This window comes from Lepidothrix coronata, unplaced genomic scaffold (assembly GCF_001604755.1).
Source record: "Lepidothrix coronata isolate B3197 unplaced genomic scaffold, Lepidothrix_coronata-1.0 Scaffold69, whole genome shotgun sequence".
Taxonomy (NCBI): Eukaryota; Metazoa; Chordata; class Aves; order Passeriformes; family Pipridae; genus Lepidothrix; species Lepidothrix coronata.
The window spans coordinates 3,917,327-3,938,793 of record NW_016690249.1 but is presented as its reverse complement, the minus strand read 5'-3'; the positions used below and the strand labels follow the sequence as shown (position 1 = coordinate 3,938,793).

General features: G+C 40.9%; 1 long non-coding RNA gene across 1 annotated transcript; it reads right to left on the bottom strand.

Annotated features, from left to right (window-relative positions):
- Positions 1-373: 373 nt before the first annotated feature.
- On the bottom strand, positions 374-17,351 carry LOC108499080. The gene is made up of 3 exons (XR_001875412.1): positions 17,341-17,351; positions 12,793-12,795; positions 374-522 (listed from the first exon to the last, which is right to left on the bottom strand). It is a non-coding gene; the product is annotated as an uncharacterized LOC108499080 (long non-coding RNA).
- Between the last annotated feature and the right edge of the window lie 4,116 nt (positions 17,352-21,467).

The following is a 21,467-nucleotide window of genomic DNA, read 5'->3' as shown; positions in this document are numbered from 1 at the left end:
CAGGAAAAAGGCAAAATGTCAGTGAAGGCTGAAAAATTTATTTTGGATAAGAAACTTGCAGTAACTTCTTGTCTGGAACACATTAGGTGAACAACACACAGCGTTATGCAGCAAATGAGGAGGAGAAATGGAAAGGCAAAGGTTTTATTCTGACAGATATTCGCACAGAGGTTTTCTTTAAGCAGGAAAGCCATAGGAGTGAAAAGTCTCAGAAATTATTTTCACTGAATCGTAACAATGGCAAAATAGTGATAAACATTATATTTATAAATTATATCAATGTGGATATTTTCTTTAAATGTTCAGCTGTGAGACTAAAAGGAATGCTTCACCCAGAGAGTGGTTGAGTGCTGGAACAGGCTCTCCAGGGAAGTGGTCATAGCACCAAGCCTGTCTGAGTTTAAGGGTTAGAATGATACTCTCAGGCACATGGTGTGACTGTTGGGGATGGTCTTGTGCAGAGCTAAGAGTTCGACTTGATGATCCTTGTGGGTTCCTTCCAACTTGGCATATTCTGTGATTCTGTTATAAGTGTCCTTTTGTTGTGCATGACTGTTAATGATTTTTGGGGGTTTCTTTTTTACTTTAAGAGCAGGAATTAAGAAGAGAAAGAAAGGAATTAAGAATGTGAGACAAAAATGAAGTGAATCTCTGGAAAAAAAATAAATTGAAAAAAGCAGAATCCAGGTGGTCTGTATTCTCCTGAAGTGTATTCCTAATTCACATAGCATAGACAAGAGGTGCTTCAGTAGCAGATGGAGAAGGTACTAGGCCAATGGCTTTTATGGAGCTCAGAAGAGACTTTGCAGAGAAGTTCAGACAGCTTCCAAACAAGAAAATGTGGAAGTCAGACAACTACCTAAGGAGAGTTGCAGTGGCAAAACATGATGATGTGATGAAGAACAAAGTTAATGGACAGTATTGATGTGTAGAAGAATGGCAAAGACAACCACAAAGAAGATAGGTGACAAAGGAAAAAGGGAATCCAGCCACATCAGCAAAAGAAGATAGAATAGCCTACGTAGCCTGAAGTGTAAAGAATGCCACAGAATATTATTTATGTAATTGTAACATCAGTAGAGGTGAAAAGACAGAATGATCTGAGGACAGACAAAAATCCATTAGAGAAGAAATTTTCTCAAACATAGAAATCAGAAATTTTTATGAGCCAAATGGTAACTTGCTACTGTGAGGTATTAAGCTTGCGCTAAAGAGATGCAGAGAAAAAAGGAGGTGGTGTGATAGCACACGAGGCTGGAAAGGATTCTGAAAGAAAATCTATAGTTCAGCCTTCAAATGAGTGTAGATGGTACTCCAAAATTCACACTGAAATAGATAAAAAATAATTATGTAGGTTGGCAAAGTTACTCAAAGGAATGAATATTACATGGATCTTCTGAAGAATCCTCATTTGATAGAGAAGCAGAACCAAAGTTTGACAAAGTTAAGAGGACAGTATCTGGGTTTAAAATGTTTATAGAATTTTGGGATATTGAGTGTTGAGAAGAATTCACAGAGGGAAAATATTTTACATTCCTGTGGACTCCCCTTAAACAACAAGTTTCAGGCTTTTGGAACTCATACTAGGACAACCAGTAGGGAGATCTCTGAGCTTGGAAACAGAAAAGCAAACTCAACAAATACTTTTATAATCTTCATGTTTGGATTTAATATACACAAATATGAAAATCCAGCAAAGGGAGGGGGGGGAATATAAATAACCCCTAGCTTCGCAGGTGCAAGCAAATTTCAGAGGGACAAGAGAAACATATTAGAACAGCTACGTTGCCTAGATCATGTTGAAGAGTACTTACCATTCAGAAAGACAGATGTAAAAGTGAAGTTAGAAAGGCAGATTGTAATTGAGGATATGGTTGATAATGGCAATATAACAAACGACAGCATTGACAAATATTGAATCAAAATTATGCCAGTCAAAAAAGGATATTTTTGGGGTGCTACCAAGACTCTAGTAGGCATCCTGTAAGTGGTCTCACAGTCTTCACTGCTGTTGATCAAAGATGACAAAAATGTCACAAGTCCTTTCTATTTCACTTGGCTTGCCATTCCATTCCCATTTTCTCCTGGAGCACTTCCCCATTAGCTTTATTGAGGAGTTTCTTGCTAGTTACTCCTTTGAGACCATCGGGAATCCTGCTGGCCATAAGGGCCTTGATTTTTGATAGAGATCTCTTGGCTGTGTGCTTGAAACTTCTGTTTCTTATGTTACTCAGTTTGTGAGCTTTTCAAAGCAGTCCTTATTTGTATGCCACCTGGCACATCAAGATGCTGCCCTGTAACTTTTAGGTATGAGGATCTCTGGGCTGTTCAGAAATGCTTGTAACTTGTATAAGCTCATAGAGCAAATCCTAAATTGGGAGCTTCTGGACTCCATTCCTGCATGCAGTCCAACAGCATACCACAAAACTGAAAGGAAAAAAATAAAGTGATGATAGGTACTTCCTTGTGGCTTCAGAGATGATGTGCAACCAACGATGTGAACAGCTTAATTTTGTTAGTTCCTGAAATCTTTATCACAGAGATTGAGATGGTGAAACATTTGAAATGCTGCATCCTGCTCCTTTTAATAAGACTTTCTAAATTATTTTGGGTCATGTCTATGCTATAAAAAGGCTTTCCTTCTTGAAATTCTACAACTGCTGTTCTGACTGATTTATCTGTTTTGTTCTATTTTAGCAGAATTGTCAAGAAACTCCTATAAACCTGCATTTGTATGATGTCAGCATCTTCTGCAACAGATTAATAAAATACATCTGATTGGATTTTGTTATACATTTTTGCTTGATCAGTGGATTTATATTATCCTTTGACCCAACAGCTGTGAGGTTAGGGAAAGGAGGAAATAGAGCCATACTTCTCTTGCTCCAATGGGACTGTAGAGATAGCTTGCTGAATCAACCAGCAGGATGCTCAGTTTTTTAACTAATCCAGCTTGCTTACAGTCTCACTCTCAAGGTGCACCACTTTTATCCATATACATATGTATCTGCAGAAAGAGGGAGGCCTAGTTATTGCTGGGAGAAATCTGTTCAATCAGGATATTTATTTCTCAGTGCAAATCCAGCTGCTCTTACTTTCTGTGCTTGCACTCTACCTATGGGGAAGCACCAGCTCAACAGGTCATGAACCTTCTCTTACTCCCATGTATAACAATGAAGCTTGGTTAACTATAAACTGTGTCAAGGTTAATCAAGTAAATCTGTGAACAATTTTGTGGCAAGTGGCTGATACTGCTCAGGAATTGCGAAATTTTAATCTGACCAATAGTATCTGAAACCTGTAGATTTTTAGGATAATCTCTATGTGTCTAGTTACCTTATCTGGGCATTTTAATCAAGTTCTAATGTAGATGAACCAGGCATTCTTTTGCCTGGTTACCATCAAGAAGTTAACATAAAATGTAGGAGTCTGTTAGGGATGTGAAATGCAACTCCTTCTGCAGTGAATGGGGATATTTCCAGGAGACATTTCTTATGTGGAGNACAGCTCAGACAGAAATAATCAGTTTAATGTGAATATGTGCTGTCATGTGGTCAAGCTTTGGGTGAGAGCAGATTTACACAGAGAAATCAAAAGGAAAAAGCAGGAGCTGTCTCTTGCTGGATTTTGTGACAGTAAGTGGCCAGATAATGGAGAGCTGCCAGCTCTAATCTCTGTTCTTTTCTCCATTCTCAGAAAGTCCTCTACCATTTTATAAATATTGGTTCCCAAGGTACCCTTCTGCATCAGTCAAATATTAATTAATTTTTCCTTTATTACAAGGAACATATGTAAACAATCCATATTCTAAGGAGTTTAAATGCCTCACTGAACTATACTTAGTATCAAGATTTAGAAAGTTGAAACCCATACATTAGTTGTTAGAAAACAAAGGTATTTGGATGGTTAAGATGGGTAGACATCTTACCTCTACAAATATTGTAAGATACATATGTGAGGAAGAACAGGGAGGTGCACTTCAGATATATGAAAAGACACATAAGAGGAAAAGAACATAGTAGAAAACTGTGGCTGCTGAGAAAGATTTTGACGAGGGCATTTAGCCGAGAAGTAATCTCCTGAGAAAAAGATCTTCTGAACAAATAAAACCAGGGCAGACAAAGGGCTACAGCAAGTTCGGAATTATGTGCTGAGATATAGCGGCTATAATTGCATGGGTTTTCTTATTTGTTTTTCTTTCTCACAGCTCTTGGAGTGGGGAGCATGAGCTGATTCTGGTAGGGGCAAGGACCCAACATTGTCATCTGCATGTCACTGGCAGTGCTACTGACTCTGTAACACAAGGGGAGCATAGGGATAGGAGGCCCGTGACAGGATGGCAACACTTCCTTCTCTGAGCTGCACAGGGCTCCATGGTTCTGATGCAAGCAATGCAGGCAGAGAAAAACCACCACTTAGAGAGAAGCTATGAGAGTGAAGATATTCAGATGTCCCTGCACTAACTGCAGAGACATGTCCTGGGAGCCCTTAGGAAGCTCATTTGAAAGCTTCCTGGCCGTCTTTCTTTAGTGTGTCTGTTACACAGCATTTGGGAAATCTCTGTCCTGCTCCTGTAGGAGCACCTGAGGGTGTCCTGGCAGTCTCGGCAAGCAGTGGTGGGAAAGGCAGGCTGTTCAGGAGTGCTGCTTTCCTTGGCGCAGGGCTCCGTTTTCAAACCAAGATCACAGAGGGAGCTACAGTCTCTGCCAGCAGCCCTGCACAACACAACTGGCAGGTGCTCTCAACAAGCTCCTCAGCGCTCGCCAGCTGTTTGTCACAGATTGTCGCAGATATGGCAGCTGGCGCCTGCCCTACTCACCCTGCCTCCAGCCAACTGGGTGTCCCAGGGATGGAGAGCTGTGAGAGGATGGCTGGGAGCTGAGCAGTGGACATATCCCACAAAGGGCAGAAATGTGAGGATGGTTGGAAGGTAGCAGGGGGTGCTGATCAGAGTCAGTGCAAAAAGAATGACAAAAAAAATAGGAAATAATAGGGCAAGAATGGGAGTGATAATATTGCAATATGGTTTTATGTTTGCTTAACGTTTTAATTGCTCATGAGTAAAAACTTTTCGTGTTTGTGGAGGAAAGAGTTGGAGATCTACAAGACAGCTCTCTGAAGAGGGGCTTGTGCATGGGGCTAATGGGGACAAGGGGCTGTCATGGGCTGCAATATGTTATGCACAGTAGGAATGGCAATAGGTCATGTCTTCTGAAAATAATTTTGGAGAAGGAGATCTAATTTATGCACTTGGGTACCCTGATGCGATGCCGCTCATTGTGATATCTGAACAAATTTCAGCTGTCTTCACTTCTGGGACTGAGACATTCACAAATAAAGTGAGACAAGTGGAAGTTGGAGAGGGTTTGCTAGGGAAGACTTTCCAAAATTAGATTCTTCCTCTGCCTCACAACTTACCCCACCCTCATGCATTTTTGTATGGTTTTCACCCTAAATTTAAACATGCACCAGAGAAAAGAAGAAATGAGATCTCAGGGTCAAAAGGTGAACTCTTCTTGTTGTAACATCTGTTCTTGATTGTACAGGGATGCTACATGGGTGTAAGGAAGAGAAATCAAAAAAAGTACTTAAAAATTATCATGAAATACCGGAGAAAATAATTTCTTGTTCCTGCCAATTCTCTCTCCCTCTGCCTCTGCTCTTTTGGAAATCCTTGGTTACATTTTTGAGTGAAGCATAAGAAGAGGATTTGAGGAGACTGTGACTAAATGCAAATTGGCAAAAGAGGGGAAAAGGGATTTTAGCAAAAGAAAAAGAGTTCCCATTTTTAATAGAAAAAAACAAGCTTCCCTCTTCAGAAGATTTCATATTGCATCCAACTGAGGAGATGGCATACGTTTTACATAATGAGTTGCAGATTTATTAATATGGAAAGCAAAATAAATGAACCAGACTCATTTTTTGTGGCTCTAGGTGGAGTTAGTCCTCATAATAGGCTCTTTGATTTTCATGCTCAGCCTGTGCCTTGCCACCCAAACCTCTGAACCCTCTGCTGAGGTTCTGGACTGTCATAACAGGGAAGCCTTCGATACTAATATCACCAGCTCATTCACTTATACTGAATGTCAAGAGTCCCTTTTAGCCCAAATCACTGAATTCTAGAGGGAAGGCAGAGCTGGTCTACAAGACTAGTTGAAAAACCATGTCTCTGGGAAAGCTAAGATTAATGTAAAAAGATATTCAGTGCAGGAGCCAGTGATTAGATGGCAAAATAGTGAGTTATCTGCAATTTGATTACGAGGAGAAAATCCAGCAAATGACTCTGTGACATGGCAGTCACTGTCAGGTGTTTTGACATCCAACACTTGCTTGTTATAGGGTTGTTTAAAGGGCAGGACACAATTTCACAGTCCTTGTTCATAGGACATCATAATCTCATACTTCACCATTGACTTCACTGAGACTAGACCAACCTGTTTAAAGGCTTGTTTCCACTACAAATTTCTGCTTTGCTTTTCAAGTGTACACTCTTCACATGCAGACATGCAAGAGCCTTATCCCAAGTACTTGGTGTTTTAATTCAGACCGGCTGGTTCATCTTAGTATACTAGCTATGCCAGAATAAGCAGATTTCTCTTTTGCCAAATCGACCACTCTCTGCATTAATCCTGTGACTGTTATCATAATTTTTTTACAACTGAAGATTTTATTTAATTAAAGAGAAATTCCAGTAAGACTGACTGGCAGTTACCTCCAACACAGTTGAATAGGTAAGAAAGACTTAGGATAAGTCTCCTGTACTTCATTTGTTACCTGTTTGATGGTAACCTGGCTCTCTGAGCCAGTCTGTCTGATCAGACACCAGTGACTGGGCCAGTTCATGCTGCCTGGGTACTTGATATCCCAGGGGAAACCAGTGACAAATGGCATCCCTCAGGAGCCCCTATTGGGACTGATGCTGTTTAACATACTTGTTGGTGACATGGACATTGGGATTGAGTGCACCCTCAGCAAGTTTGCCAATAACACCAAGTTGTGTGGTGTGGTGTGGTTGACATGCTGGAGGGAAGGGATGGCATCCAGAGGGGCCTTAACAGGCTCTAGAGGTGGGCCTGTGCAAACGTCATGAAGTTCAACAAGGCCAGGCACAAGGTCCTGCACGTGGGTCAGGGTAATCCCAAGCACAAACACAGGCTGGGTGGAGAAGGGATTGTGAACAGCCCTGGAGAGGAAGACATGGAGGTGTTAGTGGATGAAAAGTTGGTTGTGACCTGGCTATGTCTGCTCCCAGCTGTACCCTGGGCTGCACCATAAAAAGTGTGACCAGCAGGCCAAGGGAGGTAATTCTCCCCCTCTACTCTATTCTTATGACACCCTACATGGAGTACTGTGTCTAGCTCTGGGGCACCCAACATACAAAGGACATGAACTTGTTGGAGTGACTCCAAAGGAGGGGCACGAAAATGACTGAGTGGCTGGAGCACCTCTTCTATGAAGACAGGCTGAGTCAGTTGGGGTTGTTCAGCCTGCAGAAGAGAAGGCTTTGAGAAGACATTACAGCAGCCTTCTAGTACCTAAAGGGAGATTACAAGAAGGCTGGAAAGGGACAGAATCACAAAATCACAGAATATGCCATGTTGGAAGAGACCCACAAGGATCATCAAGTCCAGCTCCTGACCTTGCACGGGACCATGCCCAAGAGTCACACTATATGACTGAGAGTACTGTCCAAACATTTCTTGAACTCTGTCAGGCTTGGTGCTGTTACCCTTCCCTGGGGAGCCTCTTCCCGTACCCAACCACCCTCTGGGCAAAGAACCTTTTTCTAACATCTAACCTAAACCTCCCCGAAACAACTTCAGGTCATTCCCTTGGGTTTTATCACTCCTTTGGACAATCTCTAACAGCTTAATATCTTTCCTGTATTGTGGTTCCCAAACTTGCACACAATATTCAAGGTGAGGCCACACCAGTGCAGAGCAGAGTGGGACAATCACCTCCCTCAACCAGCTGGCAATGCTTTGCCTGATGCCCTCCAGACACGTTTGGCCCTCCTGGTTGCCAGGGCACTGCTGACTCAGATTCAACTTGCCATCGACCAGGACACCCAGGTCCATTTCCACAGCACTGCTTTCCAACATCTCATTCCCCAGTCGGTACATATGTCCAGGGTTGTCCCATCCCAGGTGCAGAATCCAGCACTTCCCCTTGTTGAACTTCACATGATTGGAGATTGCCCAGTCCTCCAATTTGTTGAGGTCTTTCTGCAGGGTCTCCCTGCCTTCGAGGGAGTTAACAGCTCCTCAAGTTTTGTGTCATCTGTAAACTTGCTTAGTATCCCTTCCAGTCCTGCATCCAAGTAATTTGTGAAGATGTTGCAGAGCACAGGGCCTAAGATGGAGCCCTGCAGAACCCCACTGGTGACAGGTTGCCAGTCTGATATTACCCCATTCACTTGACAAGGGTATGTGGTGATAGGACAAGGGGTAATGGCTTTAAACTGAATGAGGGTAGATTTAGATTAGCTCTTAGGAAGAAAATCTTTTGCTGTAATATTGGTGAGCACTGGAACAAGTTGCCCAGAGAAGTTGTGAATACCCTGGTTCAAGGCCAGGTTGGATGGGGCTTTGAGTAACCACCCAGTGAAAGGTATCCCTGCTCAATGGCATTGGGGTTGGAACTAGATGATTTTAAGGTCCCTCATGACCCACATCTCCTATAACATTCTTGGTTTCGCTCTTGAACTGTAGCATCCAGGCTTAATGACTTTCAGAATAAAAAGGGCTTGCTTGTCCTACAGGCCAGCTGTTTTCTTCAAGGTTTTGACCTGGTTCCAGTGCAAGAAATTACGCATCTTCCCCATACTACATGATGTCATACAGGCAACATAGTGACAGTCCTTTAGTTGCCTCTGTACAGCCCTTCAGAGCAGCACACACTATATATGCCTTTATATAAGAAAGAACTCCCTTCTGCTTTCCCCCACCTCTTTAAGAGAAGTAGAGACCTTGGGTCCTAGAAAAGAACTGCATTACGCTGGGAATCAAGGGGTTGTAGACTGATGTCAACTACCATTTTCTATCAATAATTCTGTACTATTCCTAACATTTATTTTGCTGCAATGTTTCTGACCGCTATTTGCAAGCACTTTTTACCCATTTTGCAAGTTACATAATGCACAGGTTGTAAAAAAGTAACTTCTGGCAAGGATGGGAGTAAAATCTAGATTTTAGCAAGGCCACATCCACTGTTCACTCAGTTTATTAATGTGTTCCCCAGACAAACCTCTCGCTGTCCTTTCTGAATGCCAGGCTGTGCTAGCCTTTGCAGTTGTAGGACTTGGTTTTTCAATATGCAAACATTATGCTAAAACCAGCCAGCCAGCAAAGTCAGAAATAAGCAATGGACTGATTTCTTCAGTTCTGCCTCAGAAAATTCTGCACAGTCTGTTAACAAATGTGTGCCATGTTTCCATTTGGTATGGTCCAAATAAAATTTGCTCCATTAGCTCCTCAGGAAGATATCAGTAGTATACTGCTATCAGTAGTAGTATAATTCAAATAACATCAATTGTGTGTGTGTAGACATGAAAACAGCAACAGTTGCACATATTGTCACATAAGTGAAAACTGCCCTTGCTAATGGTAGCAAATCCCTTCTCATATGGTGCTTTCTGTGAAGTTTCATGGCTACACATCTCTGTTGAGGGCCTAGCTAGGAAGCTAGGCTACGACGTTTGGATAGAGGCAACCTGAGTGACTTGAACTGTGCTGCTCAAGTAGTTAATAGGATCATGAAATATCTTGGGTTAGAAGGGGCCCATAAGGATCATTGAGTCCAACTTCCTGCTCTCTACAGGACTATCTAAAAATAAACCATATGACTAAAAACATCACTCCTTGAACTGTCACAGGCCTGTTGCTGTGACCACCTCCCTGGGGAGCTTGCTCTAATGGCTGACAATTCTTTCAGTGAAGAACCTTTTCTTTATGCCCAATCTCAGCTCAGCTTCATTCCATCTCCTCATATTCTATTTCTGCTCACGACAGAGAGATCAGCACCTCCCCTCTGCTGTCACCCTTGAGAAAGCTGTAGACTGTGGTGAGGTCACTGCTTAACAATGAGGTCATACCTCAGCTTTCTCTCATCCAAGCTGAACAAACCAAGTGATGTCAGCTGTTTCTCATAAGCCTTGCCCTCAAGGCCTCTCACTATGTTGGTTGCCCTCCCCTGGACATCCTCTAATAATTTGATGCCCTTCTTTTACTGTGGCATCCAAAACTGCATACAGTACTTGAGGTGAGGCCACACCAGTGAGAAGCACAGCAGCAAATACCAGTTTCAAAACTGGCAAGCCAAACTTGACAGCCAAAAGGACTAACCATATCCTGGGGTGCCAAGTTTGGTTTGCCAGTTTTCAAACTGGTATTTGCTGCTGTGCTACCACGCACTGAGTGTTTTCAAACTACAATTGCTTTCTTGTCTAAGTGCCCTGGAGCAAAAGCAAGGTAGGAATCAAAAATGCTTTGCTGAAAAGTTGTTCCTGAACACTCAAAAGCCCAGGCTAAAGCACATGGGTGTAATTTCCCTGCTGCAATATATTTTTAATAATCATGAAGCAATAGACACAGCTAGGAACCAGCCAAACACACATGTATGTGCAGATGCACACAGTTACAGACACTAGTCTCATCCCTAATGGTACATTGTCACAAGGTTATAGGAAAGCCCACCTGTTTGTAATGCTGAAGGTGAGACAGCGGGTTGTACCTGCTGTTATCATCCTGCTCTCTGCAAGGCCTCTGTGCTCAACACAGCAGCACCCATCTCAGCTGCCAACTTGTGTATTTGGCTGCTTAAACACACAGGACCTGAACACTCAGCTTTGTGTATGCTGAGGTGGGGAACCTAATATTTTCAGTCTTCTTCCTTGTACCTCCTGGGATGTTCACATCACAGGTGGCAGGGAGGAGTGTACAGCATTTTCCTTTGGGACATCATCTCAGCGCCTATAATACTGTTTTCTTTTCTGTTATAATTATTTTACTTCATCTTGAGAAACTGTCTGTCTCCAGGTCACTGTTCTGGTTTAATCTTCCCTTGCCTGGATTGCCAAGGTAAGCTCCATTCCAGAATAGATCATCATAAATCTTGTATTTTAAGCATATTAACAAAAGTAGAAAAAGGTTGGAGTATCTGAAGCATAAGAGAGATCTTGCAATCTGTTTTTTCTTTGGGATAAGAATAGACAATTGCTTGATCCCAATGTATGTTCTTCTCTTTGCTTGATCTGTTCATCTCTTTGCTTGATCTGTTCATCTCTGTGTCTATTGTGCTATGACAATCTCTTGTATGAAGAAATCTTGAAATGTGTAGAAAGATAATAAATATATTCCATGGTTCACTGCTGCTCTTCAAATGATTTCTATAACTCAGATTATGTGGTGTGATTGTCCTTTCCCTGTAACTTACCCTTTTCAAGTCCCTGGTATCTGTGCTTATCCAGGTTGCACAATGGCTGAAGCGTATGACAAGGAAAAATGTATGATTGTCAGTGCCTTACTCGATTAATGCAGGGTGAAACAAGGAGAGATGGAATGGAGAGATGGAATTTCAGAATAAGGAGTTGATATTTGCAATCTTTTCCCCTTACAATATTTCCTTAATGTAAAACAGAGACAACAAACTTGAGTTTTGATGTAGTAACCTTATTGACCTTTATCTGTAAAACCAGCCTGTTTAATTTCTCAATTCACAAAATTAATCTTGGGGTCAGATTTAAAATTGGGAAGACCAATGTTTGAAACTTGAAAATGCTTTCCTGTAAAAGTGACTAAAAATTAATTCTACTACTGGTATGCACATTCAGTTGTTTACCATTCTGTTCAGTACTAAGTGTGGACACACACCAATGGGTCTTGAGGGCTTTCTCCCAAGGAGACCTACTGGAAAATTGCCCCAGTCTGCTGCTAAATAGAAGTTGTTGCTGGATGGACTTTCTAAAAAAGGCTTATGTGCTATAAATAAAAGCTTCCACTAGCTCAACACTAATTTGATTTTAGGAAAATCTTAGTTCAAGACAGTAATTTTCCTATGCAGAAAACTAACCAAGCTGGAAAATTTCATCAGCTGTACATTAGAGGGATTTTCAGTATTTTCCACCTACTTTTTAAATCAGCAATTTTCCTTCTTTGGTGATCTTTTGCTGTGACTAGCAATCAAAACTAAATTGATAACGTGAAATGAAAGGACAGAAGGATAATTGACTGAGACACAGATGAGAAGAGCGTGTGATAGGTAAATATTTAAACAGCAGTTTTTGTATTGGAGCAGCAGAAGAAAGTGGAATCCATGTATCACACCTTGCAGAAGCCACACAGAGGAGTAATGCGCTGCTTGAGCTCTACAGGCCTGCAAGCCTTGGAGCCAGAGCTGACCTGAAACTCAAGGCGTGGCTGCAGCAATGCCTGAGTGAGCTCCAGCTTGACGTCAGGTTGACACCTGAGTTGACACCTGCACAGAGAGAAGAACTGAGAAATGGACGAAGGAAACTATTTTATTACTATCCTTGCACACATGATTAGGCTCAATGCACTGATCTCACAAGAAATATTTGCTGGCTAGGCTCCCTGAAGCACCTCTCAGTGCAGCAGGTAGAAGTCTAGAACCTCTTCAGGTGCAGTTTGAAATATGAGTCTCCCTGAGAATCATGCAAGGAAATATGCTGACATGGGACTTACGTGTTGGTTTGTGTGGTCTGAACTTCATGTGAACTGTCACTTGCATAAGATGTAGGTCTGCCATGGCTGCCCTTAATTCACTTTGTCAAACTCTCTATGTTCCACACTGGGTGTCCTGGGCATAGTTTTTGCTAATGTACATTTAATTTGTTTCTCCAGTGCTGCTATTAAAAGTTATAATTTTTTTCTATAAAATGTATTTCATTTTCCCATGGTCCCCAAATAAAGTTGGTTCCATTTTAGGCATTTATTCTAGTTGTCACAGGATGACTTATATTGAGATAACCTCTATGTGTATCCAGTTTCAAGAATCAAGTACCACCTGGGTAGTCAAGGATTTTTGTTCCTTCTGCAGGGATGGAAACCAGAAAATAATCAGTGCCATTTACAGTGGACTTTCTATAGCTAGTGCCATGAGATCGGAATTGTCTCAGCTCAGATCCAAAGGACAGCCACCTCCTGCCAGCCCCTTGCTGTGACCATTCAGAGATGCTGGTTTTCTTATCAGGTAGGCTGATCAACCAGGTATAGTTTACATAATTCTGCAAAATCTTGCTGATGTTACATGATTCCCTGCTGAACAAAGGCGTAGCCTTTAGTACTCCTCCTCCTTAACAAAAATTACTTTGCCATAGGTTCAGCTGGTGCTTTCCAGCTCACCCTGTGGCTGGTTGAGACAAAGGCACAGTATTCTTTGAGGCTGGCAATTTCACATGTTGTTCTGATCTTCTCTTGGTGTATTTTGGGCCTGGTTTTTAAACCCTTGGGTCTCCAATACCGCTGATTATAAAACATTTATGCTGCATCACTGTTACACTGCTTCATCACTTCTGGTGTTGAATGGATCATTCAAAACAGAGTTGCTGGAATCTGAGCCAAATTCATGTCTCCTGGAATTTTGGGTGTGGAGGCTTTATTTATGAGTACAGTTTCTCTTCTTAGCAGCTATCATTTTTTGTGCAGCACACCACTGGAACCGCTGTAGGAATATATATAATGAATGATTCTGTCCTTCTAATATTAGATCTTTGATGGCTTAAATGTAAAGGGTAGGGTTTTGTTCTGGAGTGATGGTCTTTCTCCAGGGAAAGGCATTGCTTGTCCCTTTTTCTTGTTGTAGAAAGGAGAAATACATGTGAGGCAGGAAAGGGGGAAACATACTCTTTAATTGCACTGGATACATGTGGTCCTTCAGGAAGAAGGATAATATATATATAATATATAATGGCCAGTCTTCGCGAGCGACGATTTGGGAAAGGTCATTAACCCTTCGAGCCTGCGCAGTGGATTTTTTAGGTGAGACACAGCGTGCGCTGAACTGAGCCCACCCTTTAATCCTGAGGTTCATCTGCCGGGGCCAAGCAAACTTGGACAGTGGCAGTGAGGTCCCCAGGACGTAGGTTTGTTTAGAGTGACCTTCTCTTAGATGGATTGCCTTACAAGGCTGACGAGCTCCATCTGCCCGGGGGGCTGGGAATCGAACCCGGGTCGCAGCAGTGAGAGTCCTGCACCCTAACCACTAGACCACCAGAGGCCCCTCAGGAAGAAGGAGATGAACTCTTAAATCACCTTGTGCCTTCCTGCTTTCGGATTCAGTGAGTGTAAGGTTTTTGTCCTGCCAAACTGTTTACACTGTGGCAATGTCCCTAGTTCTTACCCAGCTCTACCTGTGCTACAGTCTCACTGTCTGAAAAAGCCCATGGTCTAGCACATACCCTGATCCCTGTGAAAGTCAGGTTGGATGGAATTCCTCTTGCCTGACTTGTGAAGTAGACCTCATTTTTCTCCACTGACTAAACGGTCACTCTCATTTGCACAGTGTTTTTGCTGGGATAGGTTCCTTCTGGATGTACATGAGACTGTTATAATGTGTGGAGGGATGGATGCTGTATGTTTCTGTTGCATGGAGACATACCATGAAATTTGCTGACTAGTAAATATTATCAAAGCCCAGAATATAGCTAAAAATCAAAAGCTTACATACATTTATTCATTAGTATATGTATATAATAACAGAATCACAGAATATGCTGAGCTGAAAAGGACCCACAAGGATCATCGAGTTCAACTCCTGGCCCGGCACCCATCCCCAACAGTCACGCTATGTGCCTGATAGTGTCTTCCAAACAGGCTTGGTGCTATGAGAACTACCTGGGGGAGCCTGTTCCATTACCCAACCACCCTCTGGGTGAAGAACCTCTTTCCAATATCCAACCTAAATGTCCCCCGAACACAACTTCAGGCCATTCCCTCGGGTTCTGTCACTGATCACCACAGAGAAGAGATCAGTGTCTACCTCTGTTCTTATGACCCCCACCTCACTAAAACCTCCTTTCAGATAATTGTAGATCTCAATAAGGTCTCCCTGAGCTTCCTTTTCTTCAGGCTAAACAAGCCCAGCTCCCTCAGCTGCTCCTCATAGGACTTGTGCTCTAGACCCCTTCACCAGCTTCATTGTTCAGTGAATGTTGCTCATTCTACTTGTCTGGCACCCTTTTTCTTTTAGGACCTTGCAGGCTCACAGAGCAGACCCCTGGTGAATTCAATGAGCAGTTTCCATGGTGCCCCTGTTACAAACTGTGGAGCTATCCTCTCTTACTTCTAGTGAGATAGAAACTTAATTTTTGCAAATCAGAAACAGCACAATATTGGGTTTGAGAACTGTACTGCCTGTCTTCTAACTGTCATTTCAGAGTCTTGGGAGTATGAAGCTGCACATGATAAAATACTAAACCTGAGAGCATCCTGGACTTCTGCTATTTGTAATGTGAAGGATCCTCCCCATTTGCTTATTAAAAAAAATTCCCCTATGCAGAACAAATATTTTTAGCAGCATTTTAACTATATGTGTTAGAAATTATTCACATATATAATTTCTGTCATGTAGTGATTAGACATATGGCTGGATCTATGACCAAATATTGAGATATAATGGGCAACATAACATGGAAAATATGTTTGACCCATTAAATAAAAGTGAGAACTGGATCTCACAGTGTAAGTCTGTGCTCTGTGTTTGCCTAGAGCAAACACAGAGGAAAGAGAAAGCATTCATGTGGAATGTGGATGGAAATAATTCAACAAGGGTTACTGTAAATACTGTAGAAAAGTGCTGGCGAAAGCGGATTAAATTCCTAATACAAACATATCCCAAGTGCTGTAAGACTAAGACATGAAAGACAGAGAAGAAACAAAATAGTTTGCTTTAATAACCTTGTGTATAAATTAAGGAAAGAAGTATGTCTATCTAAGGCCATAGTACCTTCAATAGTTTTCAGGGAAGATACAGAAGCTATTTCCACAGTCTTCTTTCAGGGGTAGCAAATATTCTTTGCAAATTAGCCTACGCAGGTTCTTTTGAGCAGAAAAGTACATAAATTATTTTTCAAGATGAGGTAGACATCTGTTTGTTTCCAGGTTACACAAAGCTATTTTACTAAATTTTTAGTATTTCCATATATTTTGTTTTCGATTTCATATGTACAAAGATTTCTATATATTTAATATTTCCACATATCCGGAGGCAAAAATTCAATATTAAGAAAATTATGCCTGTTTTATTCTTCACAGTTTAACAAAAACTGTATAAAATCCCCTTTGACTATGAAGACTTGCCTCCAGGGTTTGTTTTTTTTTTTGAGGAAACCATTAAGTTCATTGCAGTATCTTAATTATTTCTTATTCACAAAGGAATTGGCATGCAGTCTAATATGTGCTTTTGGTAAGAAAATAATAGAACTAACTAGAGTTACTAGATTACTTCTTTGAAGAATTACAGATGCCAATTGCTGCATTAGGACTGGAGACATCCTTTATTTTTAAGAGAAAGGAAATATTTTTGACCAGAGCGCTTAATTATGGAAGCATTCCAGCTGCATTTTGGTAGTTCTTTTTGTGTACCTGCTCCGTGTTACTTAGTAAGAGGCATGCTCTGCATCCCAGGCCACTGGTGTAAGAAAGTTGGCCATAGCTGACCGCAACATCTGCTATGTGAGATCAAAATGTGGCTGCCATCAAACCTTGTTTGTAATTTTATTTTCTTAATCCTGAAAGCAGTGAACTCCTCTGTACACTTTTTCTTCTTTGCTTTCTTTTTTGTGTTCTTCTACATGTAATTTAGAAGTGAAAACATATGACTTACAGCCTAGCTCTCTCCATTTACTCAGCTGTATCTATTTAATCAATTTAAATTGGAAGGAGAGTTTACCAGATTTCAAAAATAAATCCAGGACCAGTGCAGAGTATTGTATAAACAAACTCTAGGTTCATTTTTGCTTCTTTTTCTGAAAAAAAAAAAAAAAAAGAAGTGTGTGAGGAGAAAATTTTACTGAAAGAAAGAAAGAAAGGAAGAATTGAGAACATAGTGGGGTTTTGGATTTTTCATCTTCTAAGGCCACAACAAAATTAACAAGCTCTGAAACAAAACCGAGAGTTTATATTAATGGCTTCTGGCAAACTGTCAACTGATATTAACTTTATCATTCAACACAATGTCAGTTAGAAAAGCTTCAGGATAGGGCATTTGAATGTTAGAATCCTGATTAACAGATTCAATGAATTCCACTTTATCTTTCAGCCCAGTACTGTGGACTAGGACACCTGATTTACTAATCTTCTCTGACTTTTAGGTAAGTATCACTGACTGCAGCTTGGACTCAGACCATCATAAGACAGCTGAAGACAGCGTGGCATATAGATTAGCTGCTGTTTTCTAGCAACTATTTTGTTATTTTGGCTTTGGCTGGCCAGTTTAGATCTCATTAATGCTAATACTGGAATAGGCTCATGATACACAATCCTAATCTATGTTTCATGTGGACTGAATTTTCTTGGAAGTAGAGGTTGTTAAATATTTATATTATGTTAGCATTTAGTGTCACTAAGCTCCATGGGCCTGTCTTGCTATGTCTTGTAAAAATATTTAGTTAATGCAATCCTTCTCCTAAGGTGCTGCTGCACTTTATCATCAGCAGAAAGCAGTACACGTTTCAGTCCAGGCTGATGATTTGCTTGTTAGTATATACTCATTCCCCTTTTTAAATCTGAAAATGTTAGTTTGCCACAAATACCAGCAAGTTTTGTTAATGCCATTGTTAAGCAGGCATTGTTTCATACCTAACATCGCAATGAGGTTTGCAGTGTTCCCAGGGATTTATTTTTTTACAATAGCCACCTGAAAATTTCAGATGCTTTAGAATTTCAGATGCACTTAGAATTTAGATGCAAAGAAGAGGATTTTGTGCAGGTGCATGAAAAACTGGGTGCAAAAAGAAAAAGACCATTTTCACAATCAATATTGGCATATGCCTGGAACCAGAGCAAGGAAGTAATAATACATGTATAAAACAATTCTGAGGTCAAAGCACCATTCTCAGATTTCCTTTCTTTATATAGATGAGATTATTCTGAACAGCTTTATTTCTGTAAGGAATTAACATGGCATTGAGACAGGTATCATTGTGGCAGGACAATTAGAAGAGGAAATTCTTCTTGGTATGAATCTTGGGATGGGATTCCTCATATCTTCTTAAGCTGTCTCAACTTGAGTTAGTCATCCTGAACTCTCTTTATAGACAAAAGAGAGAAACAAGCATTTTAAACCAGCAGATATCTATTTTAAGTGTCTGCTTTAGAAGAAGAGCTCTTGAAACTCTTTTTTTCTCCTTTGTCAGTAAATAGAATTAAGGACAACTAGCTCTGCTGTGTATGTGGCACAGTGCATATGAGTTGTGCAAACCGAATCACACCTGAGCACCTTCTGCTTCTTGCCCCATTGTCTATTCCTGAGGAGAGATAGGCCACAATAAATTCCTCCCATTCTTCTTGATTGATCTGCTGCTAAGAACAACAGAAATTTGAAGTTGTTAAACAGATATTGTCTCTTCCATGCCTTGTAAATGAAATCTGCATTTTTCACCAATGACAAACTGGTTTTGCTGTTTGCTGTAAAGCTTCTCTTTCAGGAATATGTGCCTTGACTGCTGGTCCTTTTTCAGATTATTTCTTCCTCTCTGTTTTTAAGCAGGATAGAATGTGCTGGTGAGGCCATGATAACTGATTAACTCTTGTTATCAGGATGCTTTCTTTATTCCTGCTAAATGTCTTGCAGATGTGTGGTTCCAGCTTATCACACCACTTGAAAGGGGTCGTACAGTGGTCTTTTCACCTTTTGACCATTTTGCATTAAAAAATGATTGTTAAGCTTCCCCCCAGAAATGTATATTTCTCCCCAACCATCCCTGTAAAACACTAAAAAGCCTTTTAAATCCTTTTGCCTATTTAGAGAAGCATTGCAAACCTGTGCTTCTGCAGCATCTCCTACCTAAGAATCCCAGAGCCCTTCACAGGCATGAATACTTGAAAGAAAAGGAAATATCATACTAAAAAGATGGACAATGCAGGAAAAGGTTTCATGAATTGCCAACGCTCACACAGCAGCACTGTCATGGTATATAGTATGTCCACTCCTTTGCTTTAACCTCAACAGTCCATAGGAAAACATTCTTCTCTCTCTTCTGAGAACTGATTTATCACCATAAGTATGGTTTATTATACAGCCTCATGCTGTAAATCTGTCCTGCTCTAATGGCTGATAGAAGTCTGGCACCGCAGTGAGTTCCTGCTCATTTATTCCCTAGATATTGGGTACACTGCTGATGTGAGAATGAGCTTCCTGAGAAGTCTCTCTTAATAGAGAAATGTGAGAATCAAAGAATTTAATTCTGCTGGGATTTTTCCCATTAATCAGGTTTCTGACTGGTTTCACCATTTGTGAAATCCTTTGTTTCCTTCATTTTCATTTCTATTGCATCCCATGTCTTGTAGGGAAGCATTTTTTTAAATCAAAAAACAGAAAACAAAGAACCAAACAATGATTGTGAACTACTGCCTGTGTAAAACAGCTTCTTCACACAGTCCCACAGAGCCAGTCTGCTTTAAAAACATGTACAGCTTCAGTTCTACTAAATATAATTTGTCTTAATGCAGGCAATAATCAACACTGCATACATCTGTGGGGAAAGAAGGAGGGCTGGGAAGGCAAGGGATCCCATATATCCTTTAAGATGATTTATGTAGTCTCATGAAATTATTTAGGGGCTGGATGGGGCATTTAATTCACTACAGGAATTCCTTGCCAGTGTAAGCAAAGCTTAATTCATAAGTAGTCTGGTATTGTAGAGTACTTTACAGTCCTTATGTTGAAGGTGTCCCTGTAATGCAAAGTACTGTCAGTGCGCAGAAGTGACACAGTAATGTGAAGGATGACTCTTGGAGGGTATGTCTGAATGGAAATCATAACTGTAGCTGCGTCTCAGCATGCCTGAGCCAGCTGCAAATAGGCTGCTTTGGGTAAGGCTGTCCCATGTCTGCCCCCATCTGAAAGCTGAGTGAGCACAAAGGAAAAAGGCAGTGGCTTTTCCCTCTCTGCTATTTGAAAAGACACCTGTGTAAAAGAAGCAATAGGTTAAAGTTCACCTCCAGGAAAGCTGAGATCAAACTGTTCAGATCTACTGAGTATCTCTTCCATAATATCTATACTATGGGATACTTGTTGTCAGTGGGTTTCTTGTAGGTCCCTCCAATAGAACTTATTATCACATAGCAACAGCCTTAATGTCTACGTCTGTCTGAGAAGCCCAGTGCTAGCCAAGCACAGATCTAAGCATAGGGATATGTGCATTTTCATACTTAATAATTGCCATTTAGTCTATTAAGAGTGAGTCTTATGGTAAAGGTCCAAAAGATCCAATTACAGCTGGTTGTTCTCTGAGTAGTGTGTTAATGTGAACATATTGCTCCCATCTTCTATTCTCAGTCTTTTTTATTTTTTTTAAAATTTCAATTGTGCTTCCAAATGTTTATCCTGCATTCAGAGCTGTCTTTGGGACAAGCCCCCACTACCTTTCTCCCTCAGCAGCTGCCTTCTCTGGGAACAATGAAACTGGCAATGAGCTTAGTGGGTGCACAGAAGGCAGCCTCATTCCTATCACATCTCGGAAGGCCTTAGGAAAAAATCCTGCAAGACACATTACAATGGACTTCATCATTCAGAAGGAAAATGTGAGGTTCTTGACCCTGCAAGCAGAGTCCTGCATAACCAGGTAATGTCCATAGCGGGAGGGAAGGATTTGCAGCTTGTTGTTATAGTAAAGATGGACTGTCTGGCACCCATTCTTTTTATAAGGGGAGAATAGGGCTCCCTCTGGGGATCTTTTACAAGTGCTGATTCTCCCGGAGGGAATTTTTTTGCTGAACACTTATTTAAAATAGCCTTCTTTTCCCTGCTTCAGCTGAGCTTACTGTGGCTTCCATTTTGCTCCTGCCTCAGCCCAGACCTATCTTGCTCTGTAAAATAAAGGAGCCCACTAACTTTTAAAGAACTCATATTACCTTTAAAGGAAGAAAAAAAAAAGAGTGAATTGTGTTTATATTTAAATGTAGATTGATACAGAATTTACTACGAATTATTAATATCCCCTCAGATTTCATGAATCATCATGAAAGAATGAAGATCCACAATGGAGATTACTTCCTGAAGTCATGGTCATGCAATTACAGTCATTCCCAATATTCTAATTTGTGGGAGCCTCATTACCCGATGTAGACCATGGAGATGACACTTTCTTTAAAGGTATTTTAGTAATTTATTTCATTTTCTGTGTCAGTTTAGACATGTTGTTGGTCACTATCACTGCTGGAAATGTGCAAACTTCCTAATGTTCAGCTTCTATGTACAATGGTATGTATAACATGAAAATTACAAAG